The sequence below is a fragment of the Podarcis raffonei genome, chromosome 7 (genome assembly GCF_027172205.1).
Source record: "Podarcis raffonei isolate rPodRaf1 chromosome 7, rPodRaf1.pri, whole genome shotgun sequence".
NCBI lineage: Eukaryota > Metazoa > Chordata > Lepidosauria > Squamata > Lacertidae > Podarcis > Podarcis raffonei.
Genome location: NC_070608.1, coordinates 22,095,310 through 22,107,231, shown reverse-complemented (window position 1 = coordinate 22,107,231; position 11,922 = coordinate 22,095,310). Strand labels below are relative to the sequence as shown.

The following is an 11,922-nucleotide window of genomic DNA, read 5'->3' as shown; positions in this document are numbered from 1 at the left end:
CTAGAGCAACACATTTGTGTGTTGATCAGGCAGTTACTGCTATCCCCATCTCAGCAGTATTCCTAGATGAATTCTTATGTCAGACTCCTACATATGCTTCTTTAGGCATGTATAGGCTAGATCAGCAAGGAATTTGCTACTGAATATTTTTGAAACACTGATCTTGTATGGAATTGCTGGTCATAATAATAATAATAATAATAATAATAATAATAATAATAACAACAACAACAACAACAACAACAACATCAACAACAGCTATTCAAATCAGATGGTGAACCACAGACTGTTGAAATACATATTCTAGCATGCATTTAGCTGAATTCTGATTTTATTATTTTAACTGATTATTACTTTCATTGTATTGAGTTTTTCACCGTAGAAACAAACACAATAAAATAATAACAGTACTAGGACAGTTAAAAGTTAATAGCTGCTAGAGGGCCCATTTCCAAAGGCAGCACAGGAGGAAATGGAAGGAACCCGAACTGGTTTTAGTGTTACTGGTGCGATGGGTAACTGTTGTTTGAGTCTCTTGGCCTGCATTGAAATAGATCCATCCCAGTCCCTGCCCAGGCCCGGCAGACATGCCCTCCTGCTATCCACGCATTTGGAGCACATCAGAAAGGGCTTTGGGGACACCGAGGTGTACATACCCAGAGCTGCAGGCAAGGAAGGTCCCTGGCCAATTCTGGAGAGCAGGAGAGCTCTGCACACATACATCAGGACATGGGTGTGGAGAACCCTCTCATCCCAGCCAAATGCTCAGGCAGTGGGAGTTGTGGCTGCTGTGCAAATTGCCAGTGTAGTGGAGCTAGTCTACATGACAAGTCCCCTCACGCATTCCTTCAATGAGTTAGGGGGCCTGCACCTTAACCAGTGGCGTAGTGTGGGGGGTGCAGGGGGGGCCGGCCGCACCGGGCGCAACATCTGGGGGTTAGGCTTAGGGGGCGCAAATCCACGGGTTAGGGGGCACAAATTACTTGCCTTGCCCCGGGTGCTGACAACCCACGCTACGCCACTGACCTTAACTGTGGTGTTCAGGTAATGAATATGCAATGACAATGGCAACCTTTTTATTTACGGCTCTCTGGTACATCACAAGCTAATGTGCTGGTCAATTAGGACAGCAATTGTTTGATTTTGCATGCATTTCCTGTTTGTTGGATAACACTGCAGTAGAGTGAACTTGGCTAACTGTGCAGTAAGTGATTCTGCTGCCATTTAATTCATGAAAACAAGTAGAATTCTGCAGCTGCCGCCAACAGCTGAAATTACAAATGGGGGGGAAAAACAAACTCCCCCAATAACAGGAATCGGCAGAGGCAGCTCTGACACAGCCTCGTGAAGCCTGTTCTTCCAACCTACTTCTGCTGCGTCATTTGTCAATTTGTCATGCCCAGATGTCAATGAGTCACAGCTAGTAGCTTCAACTGACCTATTTTTGCCTTTGTCACGCCGCAGGATCCATATGAACGACGCGAAAGGGTTCAATGCAGTTCTGTGACTGTCATTGCTAAGGATAAATGTGAGTATACCTTTAAGGGCAGCTCCCATAGGTCATTTAGGAAGTTAGGCCCAAGCAGCAGGCAGGCTTAGAAGCTGAGGGAGAAGGCAGCTAAAGGAGAGAAGGCCTGCTCTAAGCAGTTCTGTAATAAAACCATTTCTCCTTCAACTCCTCTGACCTGCTCAACATTAAGCAGAGGACATTGCAACCATACGCTCATCAAACATCAAGTGACTGCACCGTGTGACTGTGGGTGACAAAAAGGTATCGTGTGGTAAGACTGCTGAATGTATAGATCCATCCAAAGAGAAGCCGACTTCAAATACAATAAAATTAGTTCTAATTTAATAGGGAGACTGAGGGGACTGACCTAAGGAATTGACCCTGAGTGGATTCCCTCAACTACCTTGACCTCACCAGAAGTCATGGGCTGCAGAAAGCTTTCTGTGGAAAGTTGTTGGGGGCCACATTCAAGTAGTGGGGGTGCCCAGATGCAAAAGTGATTGGTTGCTTTAGAATTGTGATTGTACTTTATATTTTGCTGGCTTTTAATTTGAACAGCTCTGAGGACATACTTAACAGGGGGATATAGAAATGTCTATACAGTGGTACAGACGCTTCAGGTTACAGACTCTGCTAACCCAGAAATAGTACCTCGGGTTAAGAACTTTACCTCAGGATGAGAACAGAAATCGTGCGGTGGCAGCGGGAGGCCCCATGAGCTAAAGTGGTACCTCAGGTTAAGAACAGTTTCAGGTTAAGAACAGACCTCCAGAACGAATTAAGTTCTTCACCCGAGGTACCACTGTATAAGTAAATGTGGGTGTGGTCAGGCCCTCACACAGCCATGCACCCTTAAAACAATCAAACAATCTCTCTCACTAAGGCAAACCCAGTCAGCTATTTCCCACTGAAACAGGCACGCTGCATTTTCACCTTCCCTTTACCCCTGACCTTTTTTTTTTTTTGTAAAATAAAAGCAAAGGGTTTTGAAACACCTCACCAAGCCCCAGCAGAGGAATGCAAATGTGAATTTCAAGTCCTGCCTTACATCTATTCAAAGCCTCAAACCTCAAAATGCAGTTGAATCCTGAAAAATGGCATGCCCGTTTTTGCAAAACTCATGGATGACTTTGGGCATATTGGCAAGAAACACAAATCTACTTCTCAACCTAGTCGTTCCACTCCCCATGTTACTGCAAAGAAAGGAGCCGCAATTGCACACTTTGTACAACATCAAACAGCTGGTGGTCAGCAAGGGAACTAAAGTAGAACCCAGGTTTCATCCACTGTCTCTGGCTCACATACCAGGGCTTTCCCACCCCATAATATATATGTGTTGTCTATGCATCAAAGCTGGTGTTTTCAGAAGTGTGAAAAATTTGCTCTGCTGAATATCTGATTGTAAAGCAGGAAATCATTACAGCAAAATCCATGCTTCAGATGACCTCTGAAACACAAGGCCCAGCTTAGAAATGGGAATGCAGAAGCATGATTGAGATTCCTTCTCATCATTCTGAACATTCAGACCAGCTCTTTCTGCAATAACATATTTTGGTTTACCAGCATATTATTTACGGGCCTCATACATTGAGCTTATGCCTACTAACACAGCTTGACTCCAAGCAGAAAGAATGCAGCCATTAAAGAAAAATATAGCGTAAGCATGTGCTGTGGAATTAAATGCTAGGCAGGGAGGGAAGCAAAATCTTGTTTCAAGTGCCTTGCTGAAGAGGTTTTTTCATCAGTAAATGCCGCAGAAAGGGTGCTTCCCAGGACCCTTATCTCATTTACCTGGAAGTAACTGACATTGATTTCAGTGTCAGGAATCCTGTTACAGATTATATAGCTTCATGTGGCCTGATCCTTAGAGTTTGAAGATTATGAGCCTGTGGGATGGGCCTGTCTGCCTTCTGCTTTAGGCTGTGGACCAGATTAAGAAACCAGATTCTACAGTTTCCTGCTCAAAATTCAATAAACACTAGAAGAATTAGCTAGTGGCTTAGTTCAAGTACAAGGAATGTTAATAACTTCTCTACGTGACTGTTGCCCTCATCTGATGAAGTCCTCCTGATAGTTATGGATGTAAGCTGGCATTGTCTAATTGTATACCACTTATGCCTAAATCAAAATATTGTTTTAAAAGATATATCCCACTTGTATTGAATCTTCTCCCTAAGAATCTATTTCCTCTCCTTTTTTGTTTTTGTTCTGCCTGGAGTTCTTCTGATCATCTTTCAGTTTCAGTTTTCATATTTTTGTTATAGTGTTCTAATCAATATAGAATCAACATCTCTTATCTTAACAACCACATTCTCTTCATATTGCTTAAATTGGTCATTTAAAGATTAAAATTATGTCACTAATCATTCCTTAATATCATTAGTTGTTAGTGTAGATACTTCCAGATCAACCAACCCTTTTCTCCAAAGGCTTCTGCTGGAGATTCTGTAAGATAAAGCCTGTTCTTTTGAAAAATAATATCCTTATAGATAGGTTAGGAGACCTATATATTAAACACTGAGCTGCATCTATTTATCACATTGACTTGGTAAAAATGAAATTCATTATCATTTCCACAGAGTATAATAAAGTTTAATATGAAGAAAGATTGGCATAGATATAATTTTGAATTCATTGTTAGCCTCTGAAAAAAAATACTAAGAGGCAAATATAATCACCCCAAGTCTAGTTCTTGTTTAGCTTAACAAAAAAAACTTATATGAGTGAATGAATGAATACGTAATTAAGGGAGAAAAGCAGGGGACCTGCATACAATCTAGACTAGAGGCAGAAACCAATGGATATTCAATAGCTTTTTTATAAATAAACTTCCTTCACGGCATGGCAGGGGATCCAGTTTGATCCGTGAGGCCATTTTCATCAAGCCACACCCACCTGCTCCCATTACTCCTGCACTTCATTAATACATTCAGGTCAACCAGTTTATCAGCACCGTGGTCCTGCAGCCTCTCCACTTCTCTGTACCCCTTTCTCACAGGAGTTCTTAAGCCCTCTGTCCTGACAGCACAAAAAGACAGCAATGTGTTACTGAGGCTGAAAACATTTCAGGTTGAAGATTCTTGCTTGGGGCAACTGAAACTTATTACCTGAAAGCAAATGCTTTACACAGTCGTAATACTGACTTGCTGAAATAAGGCAACCCAGAGGGAACTCCCTAGCTCTGGTTTGACAAGCTGAAAGACATTCCTGCTAGAAGGTTCTGGCAGTAAGCTGAAGGGAAGCCAGGGGCTTTCTGCTTGCTACTTTCAGCCTGAGATCCAGACTGGCTGACAGAAGGGCCCACAGAAGACCTTTGTGTCATCCACATAGGCACATTCGTGTCTGGCTATGGATGCTGCCTATCCATATTGCGTTCCTTTCACTGGAAAGCATAGTCAGACACACATCTGAGAGCAGGAAGTGCAGTGTGGATAGAACACCCCACCCATCAGACATGGTCATGGTTCTGCACTTACAAGCTTCTGCTCTGCAGAAGTTCTCATTGTCTCTCATCCCATTCATACAATGGAGAGAAATAGATGATGCTTTAGCAAAGGAAGGGCAATGATAGGGTGCTCGCCCCATAACATAAGGTAAGAATTGCCTGTTGGATCAGCCTAGTGGTCCATCTAGCCCAGCATCAAGAAGACTTCAGGTATTTCATTGGTACTAGTTACAAGTAGGGACGCGGGTGGCACTGTGGGTTAAAGCCTCAGCGCCTAGGACTTGCCGATCGCATGGTCAGCGGTTCGAATCCCCGCGGCGGGGTGCGCTCCCGTTGCTCGGTCCCAGCACCTGCCAACCTAGCAGTTCGAAAGCACCCCCGGGTGCAAGTAGATAAATAGGGACCGCTTACTAGCAGGAAGGTAAACGGCGTTTCCGTGTGCTGCTCTGGTGCCGGTTCGCTGGAGCAGCTTCATCACGCTGGCCACGTGACCCGGAAGTGTCTGCAGACAGCGCTGGCTCCCGGCCTCTAGAGTGAGATGAGCGCACAACCCTAGAGTCTGTCAAGACTGGCCCGTACGGGCAGGGGTACCTTTACCTTTAGTTACAAGTAGGTAGCCATGTTGGTCTGCCATAGTCAAAACAAAATAAAAAAATTCCTTCCAGTAGCACCTTAGAGACCAACTAAGTTTGTTATTGGTATGAGCTTTCGTGTGCATGCACTTGTGCTAACAAACTAACAAACTTAGTTGTGCTACTGGAAGGATTCATTGGTACTGTTATAAATGGGCAAAACTTCACCACTTTGTTTCCAGAGAGGCAATAGAGAGGAGGATAGGGGGGAAGAAAAATTATATAATAGGGGCCAGGACTCAAAACTCAGGTGAGTGACGAAGCAGAACCACTAGCTTCAGCATGTTGGCAACAAGGCAAATGACTCACAGCTGGAGTTTTTTGCACAAAGCCTTGAGCACTGGTAATTCTGCCCACGAAAGGTACAGCAGGAACCAATTAAGCAGACGAGCCAATTAGTAGGTGACTGGGAGTCACCTGAAACAAGAGGCAGCAGATCCTGATAGAGATTCTACAGGAACTTTTAAAAGGGATTTTTAGCTGCTCCTTTTCTTAACTTGTGGTAATGTCATAGGGGGAAATGAAGAGGGATGCTGCACACCAGAGGTCAGAGTTGATGGTGGCATAGCATTCTTTAGTTTCCTTTTTCTTCACCAGTGATAATAACTTTTCAAAGACTAAATAAATTCTTATTAAGGTTCCATGTGGTACTAAGGAAGACTGCCACCTGAAGTTTGAAAGAAGGATCACACCTGACCAGAGGCATACCTAAGGTAAGCCAGGTCTTTTACTTTGAATTGAAACAATATTTAATGCATATATGCATACTTTTTTAATGCTTTATTATGCTGAGGGGGCAAAGACAGATATAATGTATGATTTAACTGCACCCTTTTACCTGGGGCAGAGCTGATTTTCTGGACCCTGGAAAACTTCTTGTTAGTATACCTTGCATTATTCAGGATTCTCCATGAATTCTGGAAGTTAAATTTGTGAGTGGCAAGTAGATACTGTGCAGAACTGGGCACAGTTCAGAGTTTGTGGGCTCTACATTGTGCTTTTAAGAAATAGAATCCTGACATCTAGGTGCAACCTGTTTGGTGCCCAGTTCAAGGTGCTCAGCTCACATTAGTGTTTAAACACTAATGTTTGATCTATTACCAAACCATTAAATGATTTAGGAAGCAATCCTATGGCAAGAGCCACTAGTTTGAGTAGCTTAGGGTGCAGCAGGTGTCCAGCTCAGCTGACATTAAGTTCCCAGCTCTGGCCCAGCTGAAGATATGCCCTTGTACCTAGCTCAGCCAAAGCTGTCTAATCTGAGGCCCCTGTAAATCCAAAAAAGGTGTGTGTGCGCCAGAGGCCAGAACAGAGAGGGAATACTCAGTCTGGATCCTAAGCCTGTTCAGCTCGGTCACATGACCTGGCAACTAGGCATAGAACACTTATTTTAAAGGCTTATTTTCCCTTTGCCAGGCTTAGGCAGAGCTGAATGGGAGTGTGGATCTGGTGTAGCTTCATGCTGGCTTAATTTACATTAGTTTGCTTTACAGCAGCTTCTTCAATTCAATTCAAAATCCTTTATTAGGCATATCACACCTCACATTAACAAACAAACATCATATACAGACTGTATAAAATACGGGCTCAGCGAACACAATTTATCCCAGTCCTATTCTTAACTCCAAAAAATAAATCAATGTACATAAATAATATAATACAACACAGCAACATCACCTACCATTAAAACCACTAAGTCTCTTTATCATGGCCCATTCTTTCTTCATGGACAGCACTTAAAAATTCAGCCGCTATTAAAGTAATTTTATCATCGCTGTCCGCCAGCAGGTCCTGAACAGTTGGTTGTGTAAAAAACTGTCCATTAAATTTTAGGGCCTCAAATAATTGTCTTCTGGCATAACTGCCAAAATCACAGGAAAAGAATATATGTTCTAGAGTATCGGGTTCCTGTTTTCTGCATTTACAGAGACGCTCTGATTCTGGGATAGCTAAGTATCTTCCTCTCACTACCGCCGAGGGAAACATGTTAAATCTGGCCAACATAAACAGCCTACACGATTCATGTTTCTTCAGATTTGTCATGTATCCCTTTTGGAAATCTCTACACAAAGGGAGATTTAGGTGAATAGGAGAGCAGGTGCTGCGCTTTGCAACCTCAAGCATGGCGAGAACACTTTTTTCTGTGAGGGTCTTCCTGATAATTTCCCATATATCTTTGGGATCAGAGATTTCAAAATCAGTTAAAGTGAGCCCTATCGAATCCAGTTTTCTCCTACAAATCACTGATAGATTGTAGATTGCCCTATCACTTAAAAGATCGTAAAGTATAGTATTAGGGGATAGGGCTCTATAATGCAGGAGGATCCAATATTTCAAGGTCCTCAGCCATGCCCTTACTGATAAAGGCAGTATTCCCAGCTCACAACATATTGTTTCATATTTTACAGAGTTTGCAAGTCCTAATAATGACCTCAAAAGGGATGCGTGAAATTTATCCAACCTCTTGAGGTCACCTGAAATCCACACTGGTGTGCCGTATAGAAGTTGGGCACAGAGTTTCATGTCAATCACTTGCAATACAGCTGGAATAAATCTGTTTCCTACTGGAGAAAAAAAATAGGATTTAATATGGTGGGCTGTTACTTTGGCCTTAGCTATTGCAGCACATATATGTGTATTCCAATTCATATTATTTTTGAATGTGATTCCCAGATAATTGAAGTGCTTAACTTCCTGTATTAGATGTCCATTAATTATACAGCCTTTTGGGTTCCCTCTCTTTCTGAATTGCATAATCTTTGTCTTATCATAATTAATTTTGAGATTATTGAGAGAGCAGTAGTTTGAGAAACTCTTAAATAATTTTTTTAAACCCAAAACAGAGAGTGAAATAATTACAGCATCATCTGCATAAAGTAATAAAAAGAGTGGGCTATTGTTTAAATAAGGAGTATGAGTGGTTGCATTTTGAAGAAATAATGGTAGGTCAGATAGAAATAAATTAAATAGGGTAGGGGCCAAGATACAGCCTTGCCTAACTCCTCGATTATTCAGAATAGGACCTGCAAGTCTACAGCAGCTTCTTGTGCGCAGGATTGCTCCCTCAGCCCCAAATAAGACCACCTTCTTTCCTAAAGACACTCTTGGCTTTTAGGAATATCTGTGGGAACCCTCTTGGTAGTTCCCAGATAAAAACACACAGGATTGCAACCTTGCTACACAGCCCTAACCGTGTCTACTCAAAAGTAAGTTACACTGAGTGCAATTGGAGTTTCTCCCAGGAAACTAGGCACAGGACTGCAGGACTCAGAGTAGACCTATTGAAATTAATGGACCGAATTAGTCACATTACTCTGAGTAAAAAGTAGTTGAATACCACCCTTGAGTTGCAATGTTAACCCCACTTACCTGGGAGTAAGCCCATTCAGTTAAATGAGGCATATGAAGAGACGTGGTTAGGATTGCAGCCTGTCTTTGTTGCAGTTGTGGAGAAAGACTTCAGAAGATTAAAGCAAACGTTAGACATAAACGATAAAGCCTCTTCTAACCCCCTACTGAGTGTTTTTGAAAGTAATTAAAGAGAGGCTGCTGTTTACTTGCTTTATTCTTACTCAGCTTGGTTTGTACCTTCAGCAGCTTGATTTGCCATTGTGCTTTCCCTATTTTGCAGCCATTTGTTTGACATTTGTATACAGCTGGAACGGTGCCTCTGTGAAATAGGTGTGCAGAGTTCTGTACAAGATGCACGTCTTGTGTAACATCCAATTACGGTGCAAGTTCCCATACAAGATGGGGAGTGAGAAAGGGGAAATGCCAGAGGTGGCTTTTATGCAGCTTGTTGTACAACTAGAGTCCATTAGCTAATGTGGAGGAAGAGGAAATCTGCTACATGTCAGTCACTGGCCAGGGTATAGTATATAATCCCCAAGCAATCTAATTTGTGGCATTTCCTACAAGCCTACTGAAATGTCCTCCATGTGGGCTTCCTTCCACCAGTTTAGTGCATTAAATTAACAATAATAATGGTTATAATTGTGATGTTCAGCACCTTGGCAGACAGGAAGCAAACAAACAAGTCTATTACTGATAGCCAGTCAGTTTTTGCAGCCTGGCTGTTTTGCTTTTGAAACGATGCAAGGGACATACAAGCCGAGACCTTTCAGCCTTTGCCTAGGGAAGTAGATAGATGCTTCACAAACAAATACAAAGAAGTGATTCTCATCCCAGACCTGGGAACAGGGAGACTGTGGAACCCAGAAGACATGGGAGATCTGTACCTGGGTATCTGGCTTTTTGTTCATTTTAAAATTGGCACAGGGAGCTCTTAATCTGAAGGCAGAGCAGGCATGCAGGATAGTAAGAAGCAGTCTGAGAGTAACTGGTTGCTCATACCAAATAAGCTTGGCTCAAATCTGAGATATGATAGGACCATATGGAATCTATTGAGTCCTCATGCCACCTAACTGCTGAACTGGTAGCTGCCTGCAGTATAATACCATCTTTAGCCCAACAGCACTGGTGGCATCTATGTGCAACGGAAAGTGGAACTGGCAACTCCCTCTTGTTGGTATGAGAAAGGATAACATGGTAGATTCTTTTATTCTTGAGCTCTGTGGTAGAAAGCTTACACTCTACCCTTTCCCTTTTTGCTGTGGTGTTTGTGACGGAGGGGAGGGGTTGGTTGTTTTGTGCTCCCCCCCCCATTGTGTTATGGAAGGACAAACATTAACAAAAATCTCTGAAAGGTTTCAGACCATATGTCTGGCATTCACCACAGCCAAGTCAGATCCTGTACAAAAGCAGTGAAATTCAGCCTTAGGGTTCTTCTTCAGTGGACAAATAAAATCTGTATGTCTTTCTGATGCTTTACTCTGTCATTGCTAAATGCACAAATAAAGCAATCTGTTAAGACATTATTTCTGAAATGTATTACCCCATTCAATACATTGAATTGCCATAGTCTCTTTTTGCTTCTCTTCAGCACCATGCCATGGTGAGTGAGGTTCAGTCATAAGTTGGCAGCCTGTAGTTACACATTATAGACTTTGCCCCTTTCTGGGGAACCTATGCTTCTAGCAGGTGTTTCTGTGGATTCTCACCCAATTCGGTAGGCAGACACTGGTGGAATGGGAGACTGAGGAACATTGCTGCTCTTCCGAGAGCTCTTGGGCCAAAGAGCAAGTTAACTGATGAAAAGAAACCCTTGGGCATATTTAGATTCTTGTGGCATCTTTAAGAGTGACAGAAGCATTATATGGCACAAGCTTTCTTGGCTCACACTCCACATCATCGGATGCATGAAGTACAATCCTAAACTGGCAGGCATATGTACACACATGGTTGGAGGAACAGAAAGAAGGGAGGTATGGGAAAAACAAAATGCCATAGTTGCAGTGAGAGTAGAAGAAGGTTGTGTTGGTGGTAACACACATAACCTGGCATGCATAAGCTCAGCAAGATGTCCTTTATAAAAAAAAGTATAAATCATACTTTTTTGCTTATATGCTGCTCTGCTCTGCCCCACTTTGTCTTGCAAATTGTTCTGCAGATTTGAAGCTTCTCTCACCCTACCTGCGGGGTTAGCCTGTCAGCTGCATTTACTCCAATGCTCTGAAAGCACCACTTAGCACATTTCTATTAGTTTAGAACTGTAAAAGTGCTTCTATAAACATTTTAGAACGGCACGTCACAAGAGCTGTAGTGCATTCACCGGCTGAGCTGAGCTGACCCTTTCAAAACCTTGCCCAAAACCTGCTTCCAGAATGTCTCTATTTTTGGGTGGGATTCAGTCACATACCGTCAAATTCAGGTTGAGCAATTAGAGCTCATTGGAAGATCTTGTGCAACAAACCCACTTCCCCAAAAGATCAGACTTTTTACAGTGAGGAAAGTTATAAGAAAATGCACTGGGAAAGTGTGGGATAACTGCAGGGTCATCCAGCATCCCCACAAATAAATCAGATTAAAAGCTCATTAAACAGTAGTCTAATCTGCCTGCAAACAAATTGGGATGAATGCTCAATAAACAGGGCATCGAGAAGTGCCCTAGCAAGGAGATTGTTGATCAACACAGAGCAACCAGCTGTTTTCAGGTCACCATGCTGTGGTCATAATAGATTTAGCCTTTTAGCAGGCAGAAAAGGACTGAGAGGAAAGGAAGACAGGCAGGCAGGCGGGCGGGCTGGCTGGCTATATAGCAGTAGTCCACAGCTGGGAATCAGTGGACCAAATCAGCCCCTATGTCTTTCTAAGCTAGTGGCTATTGTGCTTTCAGACCCCAGTCAGCCAGGAAACATAGGTTGTTTCCTGAAGTTTCTCTTTCTCTTTTTGGACATGCAGATTAGCAAGATGAGGCCTTTTGGGTCTCGTGTATC

General features: G+C 42.7%; 1 long non-coding RNA gene across 2 annotated transcripts; it reads left to right on the top strand.

Moving 5' to 3' along the window:
• The first annotated feature begins 1,267 nt into the window (after nt 1–1,267).
• Nucleotides 1,268–11,918, top strand: LOC128417160 (uncharacterized). 2 transcript variants are annotated; one of them, XR_008331393.1, is made up of 3 exons: nt 1,268–1,528; nt 6,225–6,300; nt 11,888–11,918. It is a non-coding gene; the product is annotated as an uncharacterized LOC128417160 (long non-coding RNA). The 2 variants fall into 2 exon arrangements; XR_008331392.1 differs by lacking the exon at nt 1,268–1,528 and adding an exon at nt 1,545–1,781.
• Nucleotides 11,919–11,922: the final 4 nt, after the last annotated feature.